This window comes from Dromaius novaehollandiae, chromosome 5 (genome assembly GCF_036370855.1).
Source record: "Dromaius novaehollandiae isolate bDroNov1 chromosome 5, bDroNov1.hap1, whole genome shotgun sequence".
Classification (NCBI taxonomy): domain Eukaryota; kingdom Metazoa; phylum Chordata; class Aves; order Casuariiformes; family Dromaiidae; genus Dromaius; species Dromaius novaehollandiae.
The window spans coordinates 43,977,681-43,995,772 of record NC_088102.1 but is presented as its reverse complement, the minus strand read 5'-3'; the positions used below and the strand labels follow the sequence as shown (position 1 = coordinate 43,995,772).

General features: G+C 38.6%; 1 protein-coding gene across 1 annotated transcript in view; it reads right to left on the bottom strand.

Annotated features, from left to right (window-relative positions):
• The window catches only part of LOC112987579 (transmembrane protein 263-like), a 205,255-nt gene that overhangs the window by 119,808 nt on the left and 67,355 nt on the right, over positions 1-18,092 (bottom strand). The window lies entirely within an intron of this gene.

Here is an 18,092-nt window from a genome sequence, read left to right as displayed (position 1 = left end):
TTATTCTCTGTTCCTCTCCTAACAGACAGCAACATTCCTAACATGAAATTTGTTTTTCCAACCCTATTTACTGGTAATTTTGAATACTACTTATATTCATAAAAAAAAGAAAGCTTTGTCTCAAATCCTATTAGAATGCCCTAAGCCTCAGTAACCTTCTTTCTGCCCAGGTCTTCCTAAGGTCAGCTTTGATGGCCATCAGTTCAGCCAGGATTTTCTTCATTTCAGCATTAATGGTGAGCCTAACTTACTACATATTCGAAGAACATACACAAAAAAAAATTATTAGGATTTATCCTTCCCTCCTCCCCAGCTTGTCCTAAAGTTACAAAAAGAAACCCAAAACTTGATCGATGTGTCTGCCTCCATTCTTTCTAAAGCCTGACAGGCATTCTAGAAAGGTATGATTACACATCCTGCACGTCAAATGATGTTAATTAGTAACTAGATAGAAGGAAGCACTTCCAGAAATCGCACAGACTATTTGTGGCCTTTGGAGTCACATCCAGAAGGAAGGGACATCTCAGCTCCAAAACTGTCTACACTGATTAGGCTGTGTATCAAGTCCTGCTCATGAACTAGCTAATGTTGCTTAGTCAGGACACCTTAGGCTCACTCTGCTAAAACGATGGCAGTTTCTACTGCACATCTCCGTAATAACTCCTTATTAAGTAGCAGGAGAGCTACTACAGAGAGCTTAGCTATTATGTTCAGTAATCACTAGTCTCAACGCTCTCAGCAGCAGACACTGGTTTACAGCTCTTCAGTTCATCTGCCACTTCACAGCGAACCCTGCTCCTCCATGGAGCTCCACTGGAAGCAGTATCATGAAGTGTTTAATCTCATCTAATTTTTCCACCCCAATACTTTCAGGCTGCAACATAACACCTGCCTACAAAGTATTCCTTCCTATTTCACCTAACTCTTTCACCTACTTTTACTGCTGGAAGGAATAAGCACTTCACATGCTGCTGAGACTCACAACACAGTGAGCAATAAAGAATCATGCTCTGAACTCTCACCTTATTGATCTTCCATTTCTATCTGTGAAAGACTCAAATATTTGGAGGTTTGGCCCATGTAAGTCTCCAAGTTTTTTCTAGCTGCTTTCACAGGTCTCTAAGCTTGCAAAGGCAGACCTGGATTCTTGTGAAGGCAGACTCTCATCATAAGATTAGCAGCAGCACTGCTACAAAGTTAGCTTATTAAATTACGGTAAAACAAAGCTTCCTTGTGGATACATCTATGCAGAACTCCAGAATCTCCTAAAACACAAATATATCTAAGATATCAACAGAGAAACTTGGAGGAAAGACACAGATATTCATCCCTGCTCCCCTCACTCTACTATTCTCTGCAGACTTCAGGCAGAGCGCATCTTCATGCACCCACACGAACCACCTTACTCAGAGTGATACAGCATACTACAGATCTCTGCACTTGGGATGAAAATCGTCTAATAAAAATATTTCATGGTAGATTCTTGATTCTCTTACGCTTGGCCGCCTGTGTAACAAAGCAGATGGATCAAAATAATATTGCACTATATAGTCTTGAGTCTGTAAAGCAGAATATCCAATTCTGCCTGCTTACATTACTAACATAAATTGAAAACCACATTTTATTTTTGCAGTGGCATCAAACATGGATGCTACTGCCTGTCCTTTGTCACCTTCTCCCTTCGATTCCTCTATTAGTTTCACAAAGAGAAATTAAATTTAAAAAATTCATTAATAAAGTGAGAATATTATGTGCACATTTTTACTGTTAACAGAGGAATTTCTCCTAGCTTTGTCCTTCACTTCATCTCACTTTTCACTTCTGTCAGTAGCCAGTAAGGTCAGAGGAATCTACAACCTAAATACTGGATGGAGTTTTAGTCAGTCAGCCAATATAAAGCTGTTATTCTCTTTTTCCAGCGACAGAAAATGTTCTTACTCTAGGAGAGACTGATCTGCATAAAAGGAAGTGTGAAATACTCAACTAAGAAAACACCCCTTACACATTATAAATAGGTAATTATAGGGTAAAATACCTTCATACGTAAGAGAGAAAGAGAGCACCCAAGTGCACGAGAAAAAGTATGTGCAAGCAGGAAAGAGCACGAGAGCATGTGAAAGAGAGCGCACGAAAGAATGTGAGAGGAAGAAAGAGAGTGCAAGAGTCACATTCATTTGGTTGGAATGAGACTGTTGCTTTGAATTTTGGCTAGAACATACAATCCCCCCAAGAAACCTAGCTTTCATGAAAACCAGTAGGTTTGTGGATATTTTTAGGTCATATGGTAAATTGAAGTCAAGTCTTTACTGGCAGGTGCAGTAGCAGCAGGGACAAGGGTAGGAGGATCAGTTCCGTCACTGAAGTTTGAGCACTAAGACAAATACCCAAACGCTTCTGTAGTATGTCAGGAAGGGCCAGTGTTTACGTTCCGATCAACACATTTTTCTGAAGAGAAAATAAAGGCTACTGTGCTGCCGCATCCACGGTGCCAATGCACTGGAACTTGAGTACCACAGCTTTGGACAGCTGAGGTCCTTGGGAGAAAGTCTGCCAAAATCTCAGGCAGGGCTAAGACATTCGAAAATAAATTCCTTTTACATGAGGGAGCTGTTCTGTGGAACTGGATTTAGACGAAAATGTATGTGTCGAAATTAAATGGAATCATGCCTAACTTTAGAAACTAAATGCTTGTGTCTCAGAGACAATGCACACGACGCCTGCATACGTAATGCATGCTTGCTATGAGAAACCAACCACAATTGTCACTAAGTTAATTAATTGCTTGGTGTTAACAGATGTTTCATATCTGAGCTGCAGTTTTCAAAATTCCTGTTCTTGGGCTGTTGAGCCATTTGGACAAAGCAAGTTAGACTACAGGAGCAAAGTGTTATACTCCTGTTGAATTCACTGATTATCACATTGTGTCTGGTCTTTTGACTTTCAAACACTGAAATTTGGGGTATCAAATTTCCAGAGTTTTTCAATCAAAGGGGGTAAGACTTAACCCTAAGAAAAATGCATTAAAAAAAAATACCCACAGGTGTTCTAAAGCCTATAACCACTTTTATGCAATCATAATACTCTGTGGGACTTCTGTATATACAGAAACTAAGCGATGAATTAAAAATTTAGTTCTTCTAAGCTATTTTTTTCTAACTATTTTTATCCTAGATATTTCCCTAGGCAAGTATCTTCTTCATTTCTTTTAGGCATAGACTGAAAAATGTCAGTACAGAGAACTATAAACATGCCTTTTTTATCCTGTCTCCAGTCTTTGAATAAAGCTATAGATCCTATTCTTTACTGCAGATTATCAAAGTTGTTGCAGGGTTTTTGTTGTTCTTTTTTTAAACAACGCTACCCAATTACGAAGGGAATAAAAGAGAAAAATCAAATTGCAGCTATGGGAGGGTAGTATGCATAAGCCAGCATAACATGGTGAGCACGAATATCCTGTGGGGTGCTCTTCCTCACCTCACCTGGTTTATTAGACTCCAGAGACAACAGACTTTACTTAGTCAAGGACTTATGAGTGTGTGAGGGGGGAAACTCTGAAGTGCAAAGCAGTTTAGATTTTGCTTTTGCTATGACAGGTTGTTGGCGGAGGGTAAATTAGGAGGGCAGCACAAATGCAGGATGATTCACAAGATCATTGTCCCAGTTCCCCAGGGATAAACAAACTTCTGTATGATGAAATCAGAATGTGCAGCAAATTTACGTGACTGATTACTACGTAACACAACAATATCGTACCCAACTGTCTTCTGAAGAGGAGATTACAGTCCATAAACCAAGACAATGTATTCTTTATATGTATCTCTCCCATTAAAAACAATTCTAAAGGTTTCCATTTTTTTCAATGTGTAATGTGAAGTATCATTATTAAAAGCATATTTCAGTCAATGAGTTCTTCAGAAATTACCTTAATATTCAGGGCTGCTTATCTTCACTTTAACTTGATTCATCACCTTAATTACAAAGACCCTTTCTGCTCCCTGACTGGCAGATTGTGAACCATTCCACTGAGAACGCATGCAAGCGTCCTACAGCTACAATTCAGCAAACATGAAGATGCCTCTAGTACTTCACCAGTCTGAAAGAAATGACTAAACCTAGGACAGACTCTCCAAAACGCAAATGCTTTCCTTACCAAAAGCTTGGGCGCTTTGATTTGCATGGTTGTGAAAAGCTACATTTTAACACTAACTTAATGAAAAGTAAAACCTGGAGCAAAACTCAGAAAAGATTATAATACAGGAAGAAACAGCCGAGGAAGAGCTCCTGGCATTACAGTTTATCCAAAGCCAGCTTGCTGTCTTGGCTTTTGCCACTACTTTCTGATTGTGGTAGACTCTGGTGAACAGAAGATGACAAGGGCAATAAAAAAAATTTAAATTAAAAAAAGGCACTTAGAAAAGGAAAGTCAGTTGACCAATAAAGTACAAGACACAAAATTAAAGATCTGTGGACAATTCCATGGGGCCACTGGAACAATCTCCAGCTGATGTGGACAGAAGTGACAGAGATCATCTAACGTTTGTGCTTCACAACACTGCTGGCTGTGCTCAAGAAAAACTTCTCCCTGTGGAGCTGAACTGCACAAGTGTCCTTTGGCACACATACACCTTACAAGATGGACCGCCAGCAAATGAAACCAAATTCTTCCTCTCTTAACATAGGCTTGAGAAAAAGCAAGAATAGTTCAGCTCATACAAGCAAATTTTAATGGAAAGTAAATGCAAAATACTGAGGAAGAAACTGAAGAGAAGATATAAGGTTCTCTATAGTGGGAAAAAAAGCTTGCATAAGAGGTAGTGCAATTCCATTGGGGAAATGAAATGGAAAGGGCACATTAAGGGAAGAAAGATGAGAAGCAGACATGAAGGTAGAGAGAGAGTGCAAAGCAGAACAAAGGCTACATTTAGGTGAGAACAGAATTGTGTAAGTGATGTCTTCTTATGTGGAAGGACACAAGACACCAGCTACGTAGTTGACTGGTGTTTTTCTAACAGTGTCTTAGGTTTTCAACATCACTCGTTGCTCTTTCATTAATGCGGCCTTTCCTTTATTGTTTTGGTTCACTGCAGCCAAGTAATTCTGTGTCTGTGAAGTCCCTGCCTCTGCCCTGAGTGCCGGCAGGTTAAGAGGTTTGTTCACAGAGCGTTCCACAATTCTTACACTGACTTCACTATCCAGTGGCTTCCTACTCCCCATTACATCTATTTTTAAATAGCTACCAAGTCCTTTAGAATAGAGCAGCTCTTTAGATGCATGGCTGTTTTCCATACAAAAAGAACACACAGGCAGACTTTTAGTGCAGTGAATAGGCATTTAGCTGCATGACCACCATTAATGGCTTCTTAGCAAAGTCCTATCACCCAATATGCTTTTATATTTGTTCTATACATTATATTACAGTTAACTAATACATTTTCAGAATCCTACAAGAGTAAATGACAGACTGCTTCCCCGCATCAACATCTGGGCTTTTTTCTCCCAGATAGGCCAACAGGTCATTAATCTGGAGTATCTCAATTATTAACAGCTGTATGACATCAGCTTTAGGAAAAAAAAAAGTTTCAGCCCATACATACTAATATTTCTTTGAAGAGATAATCAGTCATCAACATTATATGTTACACGATACACTATGCGAGCTGACAAATACCCATAGCTTTCATCATTTAAGAAACATTTTCAAGAATAATGTTAGTGCTGATAGTCCTACTGTGGTCTACAAATCAATCTTCTTTAGTCTGCTAGAGACTGGCTAATCTTCCTTGGCTGCCATTTTGGATTATCTCTGTTTGAGCTATATAGCCATCCAAATGCTTTTACAGGCTCATTTTCATTTTTAAGTTTTAAACACAAAAAACATCCAAAAAGGCCATTTAAAGAAAGTGTTCTGCTTTCTAAACGGTGTCAGCAAATAGTCATAGAATTTAGATATTATATGGTACACATTATAGAAAGGCTGAAAGCCCACTCCAGTAAAAGTGTAGAAAGTGCGCATGGGTTTCACGTTTCTTCCCAATCTCTTACCTAGTTTACACTACAGGAACAAGAAAGGAAGAAATATTGAAAAAGAAAACAGATGAGAGTAGCTAATGCTAGGAGGTAACCCAGAACAGCAAAGAAATTCAAAATCTAGCCCCTACCATATTTAAGTGCTTTTCAGATATATTTGGAATATATATATATGGATATGTTTCACAGGTGCTACATCATCACAAAGCAAGAATGGAGGAGTTTCAAGTAAATTTTTAAATTATAAAATCTCTTCTTTCAGGGAAAAAGAGCTGTTAGATGAATACAATCACAGTTGCTTTCACAGCTTAAATAAAAGAATTGCCTACAGGAATTAATGCATACGAACTTCCTTGAAGTAAAAGTAAATGCAGACACTTTTACTGCAAGATAAACTAGGCAGGATCAAGGCCAGAAAGAGTGAAGCATTGACTTCACCTAAATCCCTTATGGCAAAACAGAAGATCTTTTTCTTCCTGGCTACATCAAAGTAACTCAAATTCATTAGTTACCATAAAATAAATTGGACTTTTTGTGTTCCTGCTTAAATCAGACATCCACACCAATATCATATTATTTTGTGATACCAGCTACATGCAATCTCCCACTCCCAGATCACATTACTTCTTTCCTTACTAAAATCTCCCATGAAGCTTTGCATGCATCCCTACCCGCTTGCTGCCTCTGGCTCCTCAAGCATTCCCTTTTCCCTTCTCTCTCATCTCAAAGAAGAAACCTAAGAAGCTCTGACACAATCACTCGCACTTTCCTCCTCCCTTTCCTGTTCTTATTTTCTCTTTTAATCACTCGTTCTCAGATTTTCCCGCTCTTCCTCTTCCAACCCATACCAGTATAATGAGCTTCAAGCTACCTACTCCCCTCATTTCTTGTCTTGGCTATACAACCTCAGGCTCCAACTCCTTCATTGCTCCCCTCAAAGATGCTTCACCATTCCTTGCTTACCCCCATGCTTTTAAGTCTCAGCTGTTTGTCAGTTTACACTTTTAACTTTTTTTCTTCAACTCCACCTTTTACTGACAAAATTTGAGGCATATCCATTCCATTAAAAATGTATTCAAGTTTCTCTACAGCTAGCTCCCAGATCCTAATGCTGTATCCACAGCAACCGGTTCCCTCAGTCAAAATGCACGGAAAAAAACTAAATCAGAGAGGTAACTGAACAGGTCTGCAGTTTTCTTTAATTATGTTAGACGTTACAGGAACGTTTACAAGTGAGTGAGAAAGGCAAGGCAATCTCTGCTCAGTATTGGTTGGAGAAGACCAGTTTGATACCAAGCCCAAAGAAATTTGAGAACTGGTAAGAGGACAGAGTATTAGGGACAACTGAGGACATGCTTCTGGGTAACCACTCTGCATTGATCAGCAACACACCTTATTCAGGAGGTCCTTTTGCATAGAATCCTACTTTTGTGGATACTCCGCTTCGGGCCAAGGGGGCCTGGCTGTGCCTACTCCATCTGGGTGGATTAAAAGCATCTGAAAGCAACTGGGTAAACGTGTATTCAAATAAAATCATGGAATGAGATTCTAAAAGTAATTTCTTTCGGTCTTATACACAAGTACTTAAAATGCTTAACCTAGTTGTGGATGGACATTTTGTGCCCTTCCAGGAAAAATAGCTAACTGATTTTAATTTTACTTAGACTACAAGCTTATAGCTTCTTTTAGCCTCATACTGTAGTGACAATTTTCCATATGTAGTACACAGAAAACAGACTCCTCCTCATTTAGTGAAAATAATTCTTGAGAAGAAATGCATTGTAAAACAAACATTTTATAGGTGTCACACCTGTGGAGCTTGCTTCTGTATTAAGAGCATTATTTAAAACTGAAGTTCTTAAAAGTATGGCTAGTCCTACAAGGCAAAGGAAATTCTGGATAGATTGTACCTGAGCTCTTAATGATTGCTTCTCTTTCATTAGCTGTGGGGAGGAAGAGTAAGTAAAGGACTGCAAACATGTATTCATGATTCTCATTAGCAAAAATGGCACTGTGCAAATCAATTTCCATGGATCCTGCTAGGCTGGGCTTTCTAATTAGTCCATCATTAGACAGCTAACTTCTCACTACTTCTCATACATCAAATAGTCCATCACTCTAACACATCACCCGAGCTAACAAGGAGAATTTTAATGAAAGCAAGTTAAATTGGCTGTACCACAGAAAGCACACAAATAGGCTTTGTTATTAATCTTTCTCTACCCCATTTCTATCCTGTATTTTATTTTCTGTTCTTACAAACCTTTTGGATTGCACCAATAGTTTTTTTTAAATTTCCTATTACCAAAGAATAGACTAGCTGCAACATAGAGGAAAAACTAGATAAAACCAAAAAAAGGTACAAGCTGAGATTGCTGCTGGGCATTTCAGAGCTTTCCATCTTATGATGCTGAAGAGAAATGTCAGCATGCTACTTGTGGTTTTAAATGGAAGCAGCCTGTGAAAAGCATTTGACTGATTGACTCAGCAGTGTGGTTTAGATGAGCTTCCAGCATGGTCACCCTACTTTACACAGTGCAGATGCTCCATTCCAAATGGTGGGGTTCAGGCTTGATAAACCTATCAGCCGGCACCAAAGGGGTAAACTCCCTTAAGATTAAAAGCTATTTGACAAATGCATTTGCATGGGAACAAAAGAATGCTTGACAAAGATGAAAAATCCCTCCCCCAAATGAGTCACCATTCCTCCTGTATTTGAGAAGCAATGCTGGTATGCTTTTTTTTTTGGGGGGGGGGGGAGGAACGGGCAGGGGGGTGTTTTGTTTAAATCAAGGAGAAAATTTAAATATATATTTAAAAGAATAAATTCTATATGGACATGTCCCTACTTTAAAATAGCTGCTCCTGCCTCAAGGAAAATCTGCTGCCCTACTGCTCAGACACAAGTCTGTTCATAGCAATTTTCTGTTTCTCTATCATATTTTCCCTCCCTTTGTTCTTTATTACCAGGGACATTTACATGAAACAGCATTTTTTGCTTTTAAGAGCTCATCTGTTCCTGCTGCTTATCCCCCCACCTGAAGTCATAATCCTCCGTTTGTGACGACATAATAATTTCCACTGCAACCAATTGTGATGCCACAAACGGAGATTATGACTTTAGGTGGGAAATAAACAGCAGGAACAGATGAACACTTAGGAAACAAAGATCCTGTTTTCATGCAAATGCCTTTTGTCATCAAGAACAAGGTTAGAGAAATGCAGAAAATATACAATAAGAGCAAGCAAGCAGAATGGGTACCAAACAGAAACTCTTCAGCATTTTCCAGGAGGCAGTCAGCTGCTCTTTTAAATTAACTTCCTATGTAACTAGGAATTTTAAATGTTTCTGAAACATAGGTAACTCTATATTTGATTGAAATACCAACATAATGTGATCTGAATTATTGACGTCTTCTCCCCAGCGGGGCTAGTGCACTTCACTATGGGGTTCATGAGTGGATTAAAAAAATAAAATAAAATCAAAAAAAAAAATCACTGAAATCAGATCAAGAAAGGTTCCGGATGTCAAAGCTCAGCTGAGCTAAACATTTTCCTCCCCTCTTTCTTCAAAGCAACAAATTCCCTAATTTCAGAAGTATCGTATCATTAGCTGAATTAATATTCAAGTAATCCAAACAGTGCAAGCAGCAGCAGCAGCAGTTTGGTTTTTAATTTATTCTGGATCAATTTCATCACGGTTGCAGTTATAATTAGAGCGTTGGAACAAACAGATCTTCCGGGTGAAGCTCCCCCCAAATTTAGTCAGAACAGAGCCTGTAAGATCTAGCCCAAAAGGACACATCTAACAAAGCAGGGCAAATATTATTTTTGCTATGGTTAATGAATGAATAGTTAAAAAAAACTCACATCAGTGAAGAAGAAAAGCATATGAAATTATCCTTCCTCCTGGAATAAAACCAACTCCTTACCAAAACAATTTCAAAAATTAATCAAAATTTTCAGTGTGGATTTTTTGTTTCAGAACACAGGTTCTAAAAATAAACATTCAAAATACAAGCTCAAAAATATTTTGGGGGTCAAATGAAGCAGTTTAAGTTGATTTGATTTGTTTGCAGCTCACTCAGTGAACTTCAGAATATGCAGACAGCCCTACTGTCTCCATTAAGGAGTTCAATTAAGTTAATGAAGGTCACATGACAGCAGTATTTAGGGGTGAATATTTTTTTCGGTCCAAACCAGCTCTGCCAACTCTGTACAAAACTGACATGCTCCTAACACAATGCAGCGCTGATAAGAACCAGCCTCCCGGTCCAAGACCTCTCCCCAGCAGAGCTTTCAGAAGCAGTGAGGGGCTTTTTGGTTTTTCAGTAAGGCTTGCGATGAATTGATTTCCCAGCAGGGATGCTGACTACATGAGCCAGTTTAGGCAGCCATGTGCAAGGCGGGATGCTCTGGAGAGGGCCGCCACACACCCATCCCAACAGTGCAAAGGGCTGGGGACAGGGGTCTCGGGACGCTGCCTGCCTGTGTCAATCAGGCCATCTCACATCCGGAAACAGATTTACTGGAGTCAAGTAGCTAACACTCGAATGACTTCCCACTTGTTCTTGAATTTTTACTTTTCAAAGATCTGGAGGCCTTGGCTCAGACCCATTCAGCCTAGTTTTAAGCAGCTGACTGAAGCCCTGGATTAAAGGCCCAGTCTTCCTAATCATCCTTCACAAACAAGACCTCCAGAAGATGATTTATCTTAAAGTTCTGAATTACCCTATGGATATGCCTGACTGACTGTGGAGGAAGCTAAGAGCTATGTCTACACATACCTGCCACACAGCTCTCAAGCTCACTTTCTATTCTTAGGCTATCAAATTCCATTCCACGCAACTTACTGCACATTAAGCCACGCAACAGGTGATCTTCCAGTGTTAGCAACAAATTTTTTAACCTGATACTCAGAGTGCTATGTTAAGACAACCATTTAGTGAAGTCTCTGCTGAGAAGCAGGAAAAAAATTGTCCTATTATATTGTCAGATTTCCTGTCCATTCTGAGACTACTTTAAATTAATTTTAGACAAAAATGCACATCTATTTTCTATTCCCTGTTGCATCAATTAGCTTTCCTGTTTTCTTTTTTCTTTCTTTCTTTTTTTTTTTTTTTTTTTAATACCGAGCTCTTGAAGAGGACCCTTAACATATACATATATATCACTACAATAAAAAAAAGACTCAGTACTGTTTATCATCAGAGCCATATAGCTCTGCACAAAGAAATATGGGTTGAGAAACAGATGACCTTTTCATTCAAAGCTGAAGCTAAAACTAAAGACAGACAAGAAGAAAATTATTAGTAGAATTCGATTAGTAGAAACTAGAAAAAAGGCAAACCTAGAAGAGAATGAGAATAACTGAAAAAACTTTGTAAGTAGAGCTAATAATTTGGGTCTTTTTATAGATACTGAGGAAGGCATGTATGTGTAACTTGCATGTAAACAGGAAGAGCATGTGGCTACAGATTTGTTTGATGGAATAATTTATTTAGATTTCAAGACTAGCTTTTGCATTGCCATACATTCAGAATATACCCATTTAGGGTCTGAATGATGGATACATTTTATGTTTTCGGTGGCATGCTATGAAGTGCTGAAGTTTAGGCACAGTGAATCCAGTTCTCAGTTGTCCAGGGGCTTTCACATCTGGACTCGATCCACATGAGGATAATGCTTACAGCAACCAGACCCCTAATTTAAGCACTTCAGTTCAGTATCTGAAGTTGGGAGAATGAATCCAAGACTTTACACAGCTGTGCAGGTAAGTCAGAACTCCTGGAATACACTGTAATGACAGTACATAGAGGTTAAGGTTATTAAGTAGTATTTTACTGACCTAACTGAACTCAGAAGGAAAAGGAAACCAGAAAGAAAGGGGGTGGGGGGAAAGGGAAGAAGAAACAAATGAGTAATTTTAAAAATACATCTTCTTGAAAATGTTTTTCCATACAGCTGTTCCTTTAAACCAGAAACAGAGCTGGATGAGGCACAGAAATCAACTCTCTGAAAACTGGTCTTTAATAACTGAGTTATACAAACTTAACATAATTAAGTTACATCAAATGAGCATGTGCTACGCGTATTTGAATGATGAGGCTGGCAGTAAAAAGCAACGGAGAATAGATATTAAGGTAATTTCTATACAATTTTCTACTTGCATTAAATGTGCCAAGATATTCAGATTGTAAAAGGGTCTTAAGTAACTGCAAGAAACTAGTTTATATATAAAATTCATTTAATAGATCAAATTAAAAAGTGAAATATGAAAAATTAAAACATCTCTCCTCTATCGTCAGCTTGATAAAATGGAAACTAAGAGGGACAATGAAACAATTTCATTATCAAATTTGGTTACAGTTTTTGGTGTGACCCCAAAGCCATAATTCTCAAATCACCCTCCTACAGAGGAGAATTACCCATTCTTGATAATTTCTAAAAGTTGTTACTCTTTATAAGCGTATTTTTACTACTACATCTTGTGCGGGATTCTAGTGGGAAATTTAGTACCACAGCAGTTTGTAACAGTTCACATACTTTAAAGGCCATATGCTGTTTACAAAATCTCACCCTTAAAAACAGCTGAAACAAATCTGCAGTCTAATACAAATGGGGGGGGGGGGGGGGGAGCACAGCTACAAGGAATCTCAAGAAGTCATCTAGTCTGCCCATTGTCCATGGAAGCACTGATGGGCATGACAGTCCTGAGAAAAATCTAACAGGTGAGACGAAGATATCCAATGATCAATACACTAATCTAATCCAATGCTTGAGTCTTTCCTGTTAGAAATATTTTCCCAATTTGAATCTACCTTACTGCAATTACAGCTCTTTACCACTCTTCTATCCACCACAAAGTTCACATTCCCTTTCTTTCTTCAGCAGCCTTTTAAATGCTTGAAATTATCCTTATGCTCCTCCCTCCCATCTTGACTAACCCACCCCTGTTCTTTGCCTTTCTTCACACAGCAAGTTTTCCAGGCTTGATCATCCTCATTGCTCTCCTCTGCACTCTCTTCAACTGCTTCACATTCTCCTTGAAGCACACTCCTTGAAGTGACCACCACACTCCACTTGAGGTCTTCAGGATTATTTCATGCACCTTCAGTATACACCCTCTGACTTTTTCTTTTTCTTTTTTTTTTTTTTTTGGGGGGGGGGGGGGGGGGGAGACACCAAGAAGTCATCTAACATTTGGACTTATGTGGTTCACAGGCTGAATACCAACATCAGATTTTTTTTGACAAAACTACTGCCTAGCCAGTTGTTCTGCTCTGCGTTCATGTTTCAGTATTCTGAAGTCAAAGAAGCTGCCCTTTTCCTTACAAAGTATCGTTCTGTCTTCCCAAACCATTGCTCCAGTTTGTGAAGATCATAATGGTTTCCTTCTGTGTTCTTCAACATACTTGCAAGTCCTCTCAACTTCATATCATATGCAAACTTAGTAATTCTAAGGCAGATGAAAGAACGGGGAGCATTGGTCCAGGACAGACCCTGCAGGTTGCTATCTCCCCCAATTTGAGAGTGAATCATTGGGGTACAGTGAGCTGACCAGTTTTGCACTGCTCATACTGGAGAGCATAGTGCTGAAAAAACTCAGTTTACTGTTAAGTTCCGTCTTGTCCACACATAGATAGTACAACAGGAATCTTCATTTCCCAAATCATGTATACAACATACCCCCAAATTGCTCTCAAAGTAATACCTAAATACTATTAAATATGGTTTTGATATTTATGTTGGCAGAGATAAATGAAACTGTCTAGTAACTCCTCACCAGAGGACCTCCATCTCAAACTTTATCTGAGAACATATGTTTACATATGAGCAGGTGTATCTTCATGTATAAGGCAGTTAAAATGGGCACACTTAAAAAGTACGAGTATTGAAAACCTTGACAGAAGCCAAAAAATGCAGGGCTTGAATCTTTCTATAATTTGCAAAAGGAGGGATAACAAATACAGTTGCACTAACAATGCTCATTATACATTAACTCTTCTATTCTTTGAGAAAGATGAGGGCAGGTTCAGCTCTGGTTTCTCTATACCTCAAGTGAATTGAGGCATTTGATTATGTCCATAAAAATGAAGTATTTTGACAGCCTTCATCAAGGTGTCAAACAGAAATATTATATATGCAACGATCATTACTACAACTCGTTTCTATATTATCTGACTTCAGAGAAATTGAGGAAGAAAAAAGGGTGACACTTTAAAGAAGATGAAGAGGTATATTAACTAATGACAGTACTTTACTCTGAACTGTGACAATTAGTTGGTAAAGTCTGCTAGAGTAGGTACTTAGTAACTCTGCCTATGGCAGAGCCAAACATGGAACTCAGGATACCAAGTCCTGTTAAAGTTATTAGAACATACTGCTTTGAAGGAAAAGGACATTTTTTCTTGGCTTGGAATTCTAAATTGTATCACAGATTTATTATTATTTTAAACTCAGGAAGGCATTTAGCTCATTAGAACAACTAACTCCATATATTTTTCCAGCATGATGGTGGGCAGGGAAAGAGAGAACATCTGCTAGAATAGAAAGGCAACAGGAATGTCAGAGGGACACCTGTTTCCCTTAGAAATCTAATTCAGGGAGCTGTAACTTGCTCTCAATAACTGATCATCAATTAAGCATTTTAAGAAAGATTTAGGACCATAAACTTGTACTGGTTTTAAAATTAAGAATAAAAGCAGAAAAGAGCCACATGCAGAACACCCTCCAGAAGTGTTTCACAAGAAAGACCTTTTGCTTCCCACCTTAATCTCTGCAAATTTGGGTACAGGGAAAAGCTAAAAGAAACTTTTCACTAAATTCACAACAGTGTAAGTGGAATTATTGCAGCAAAAACTGGCCCTACTGATGCACTGGGAGCTCTTCACCTTCAAGAGGATTTCACACATTCTAAACTTCTTGAATCCAAGAGAAAATCAATGTTTACCATCCAGAACAACATATGAAATTAGTTCCCATCCAACGTCTAAAGAAGTCATTTATTTTCTATCCTTGAAAGAGTTTTACACCTCAGGAAGCTTGAATATTTTGAGTGAGGCCTCCAAATAATCTTTAATCCTCCATCTCAAAGCCTTCTGTCTACCTCCACATTTGTGTGAATGATAATTTTTATAAAGGAGGAGTGTATATTGGAAAATCTTGCTCGTAATCAACTAATAAGTCTAGAAGCATTAAGGGGCTTTCAAGGGCCAATACACTGGAAATATGACTTCCTCCTGTAGCACTCACTAGAAATTCATTATTTCATCATTTATAACAAAAATACTTTATCAGATAAAAGTCATGAGATGCACCTCATGTCAATGATAGTCAATGAAAAATTGGGAAGAGATGCAATATAAGTTACCACATACATAGAAGAGAGGCTTAGACAGATTTTCACAAAACTGACATTGTTGAATCCCTTTGTATTTAGGTCTCTACCTCATTTTACATTGCTGTTGTCATTTAGGAACCTCTATGTAACACAAATGAGCAGAGCAGGCATGCTGAATTTAGATACACCTGACACAGGAGATCAAACATCTATTGACCTTTTTGCCAGAAGGGAGAGTCAGAAGAAGGGAAAGGGATTATTCCTTTCCATTTAAACAGCATTATCAAAAAAGCAGAGATGGAAAAAAACCTCTTCAGTGTTTTCCCACTACTAAAATACTAAAATTCTGGACACTCAATCTCTTCAGTACCACCACTCAATGCTTCCAGGCTAAGTAGACATCAGGTTCTCATATGCTGCAGGAGACCCTGGAAAGTTTCTCTCTCCACTGCCAACACATTCATTGCTCCTCTATTTACACACCATACACGTGAAATACACAAGAGGACTAAGTTACAGGATTGTCTTTATTGGAAGTTGAGGGGGAAAATCAAATCAAATCAAATTACAATTCGTCACAAGCAAAGCGTTTTGCAGAAACCTACTGATTTTAACACATCATCTTCCAAACCACAGGCAAGCTTCCAAACCAGCTGGTTAGATCGGACTGAATGTGAAACTTGCCTGGCTTCCTGTGAGGTCCCAGCCGCCTCAGTGGCCATCCGTTACCCCACGCAATGCCACGGGCTGCGGAGCCAACAGCCCCAGAGTAACAGTTGAACCGAGAGCTCAGAACTTCAGCTCTTAAGTGGAATTGTGAGGTACGCTCTTGAATAGATATTTGCTTTTAAAGTCCCCTCTGCAGAATGTTCTCCAATTTTTAACCTACTATTTATAATTCTGATAGAAATTCCACAGCTTGACTAGCTTTAACCTTTTATTTCTGGAATGAGGAGCTCAGGATATTGAAAGAAAAAGTACTCATACTCAAAATGAAAGTCTTCACATGTACTTTAGTGGACTAGGCCACAGCTCCCATGAAAACCACCGATGTACAATTCAGCATTACCAGATTTATTAAAAAAATATGGATTTATGTTTTAATTTCCAAATCATCTTTGGAGGGAACAAAATAGGATCACAGAACAATTGGGGAATTCCACATTATTAAAACTATAAATCCCCCTAAAATGAAAATAAGTCTTTTTATTTTTTTCCTTCCAGTGTTGAAAAGGGTGAAAGTGATATTATGGTTTTCCAAAAGTTCAGTAGACGATACTTTATTCAACTAAAATAAGTGCTTTGTTTCCTTTGCTGCCTTTCTGAGGAATAATGGGTGCTCTAAAGGTATGTAAGTGTGGAAAGTACACACTCAATTCTGCCCTTACCCAGCAAAGCATCAAATGCAGGTCTAACATTCAACATGTGCCCAAGGTACACCAACTTGAACGAGATTTAAGTGCAGTCCAAAGCATTCATTTAGGAAGGTTTGCTTTCCTAAACCACAACTAACATGATCCAATAGTTGAAAGGTGCTCATATACCCTGCTGGTAGATGAGATTAGAATTTAAATAAAATTATTAAATTAAAAATTGGAACTATTCACAAATGGATGAGGGTAAAGGAGTTCTTCTGTTTGGGGTTTTTGTTTGTTTTGTCAAGTGTATTAAGAAATCTTTCTACTACTGAGTTCATTTAGGGTACAATTTTCAGAGGTGTGCATTCAAAGCAGGTGCATGTTACTGCATCTAATTAGACAGAAACAATCATCTTATCCTCACATTGTTGCTCTTGCTCAGATAAATCATAGCAAAATTCTTACAGTCTAATTTCCAGCAGTTAAAAAGAAGGAAAAAAAAAGAAAAGAAAAAAAACTACGAGTATACCCCACTGCCCCCACCTCACCAGTAGTTCCTTCAAGGTATTCTTTCATACTTCCTGGCCTCCACAGCTGCACATGAAGATAACTCTTTTTCTGTCTTTATTATCTTTTATAGAAGTTTATCACTTGTTACTTAGTCACTCTGACAAGCTTTGGCTTTACCATTAGTTCCACTTAAATTCCATAGCCTGGAAACATCATGAGCACTAGCAAGACACCCAACGATTTGTTTCCACCCTGCCTGAGAAATCTCGGTAGGGGAGTACACGTAATGGAGCACACCTACCTAGCATCTATCAGTACATGGTGCTGAGAAGCTTCACTGCGCACTTCGGCACCAGCAAGCAGGTCACACTCACCACAGCTTTATGAAAGTCACACAATACTTCTATCTCAAGGAAAAGAACGAGATATTTACGAAGTAGCTTTCTGACTCAGAAGGGGCTTATGGTACACACACATAGATTTTTCAATGCAGTAAATGGACATTTGTGCCATGAACGCTGTAAGAAAATGCTTCAGTATGCACAAAGGTTAAACTCATTTCTGTTGTGCAACCACTTAAATAAGATTTGCAAGTTTGCCTGCATCTCCAGCGACATGCACCAAACATCCCAAGTTTCCTTCCAGCACTGCTTCAATGTTTATATTCCCCCTGCTTCAGTTGTTGCTCTAGCCTCTCTGTATCTAAACCTTTGCTACCCACCTTTTCCTCTTCATTTATAATGTGTCATTTTTCCTACTGCTAATTCTGGCAGTCTTCATTCCTCATGTTTCTCACCTCTGAAAGCAGCTTACCTCCTTGTTTTCTTTCAACCTCCCAAACCTTCCTATGGCAG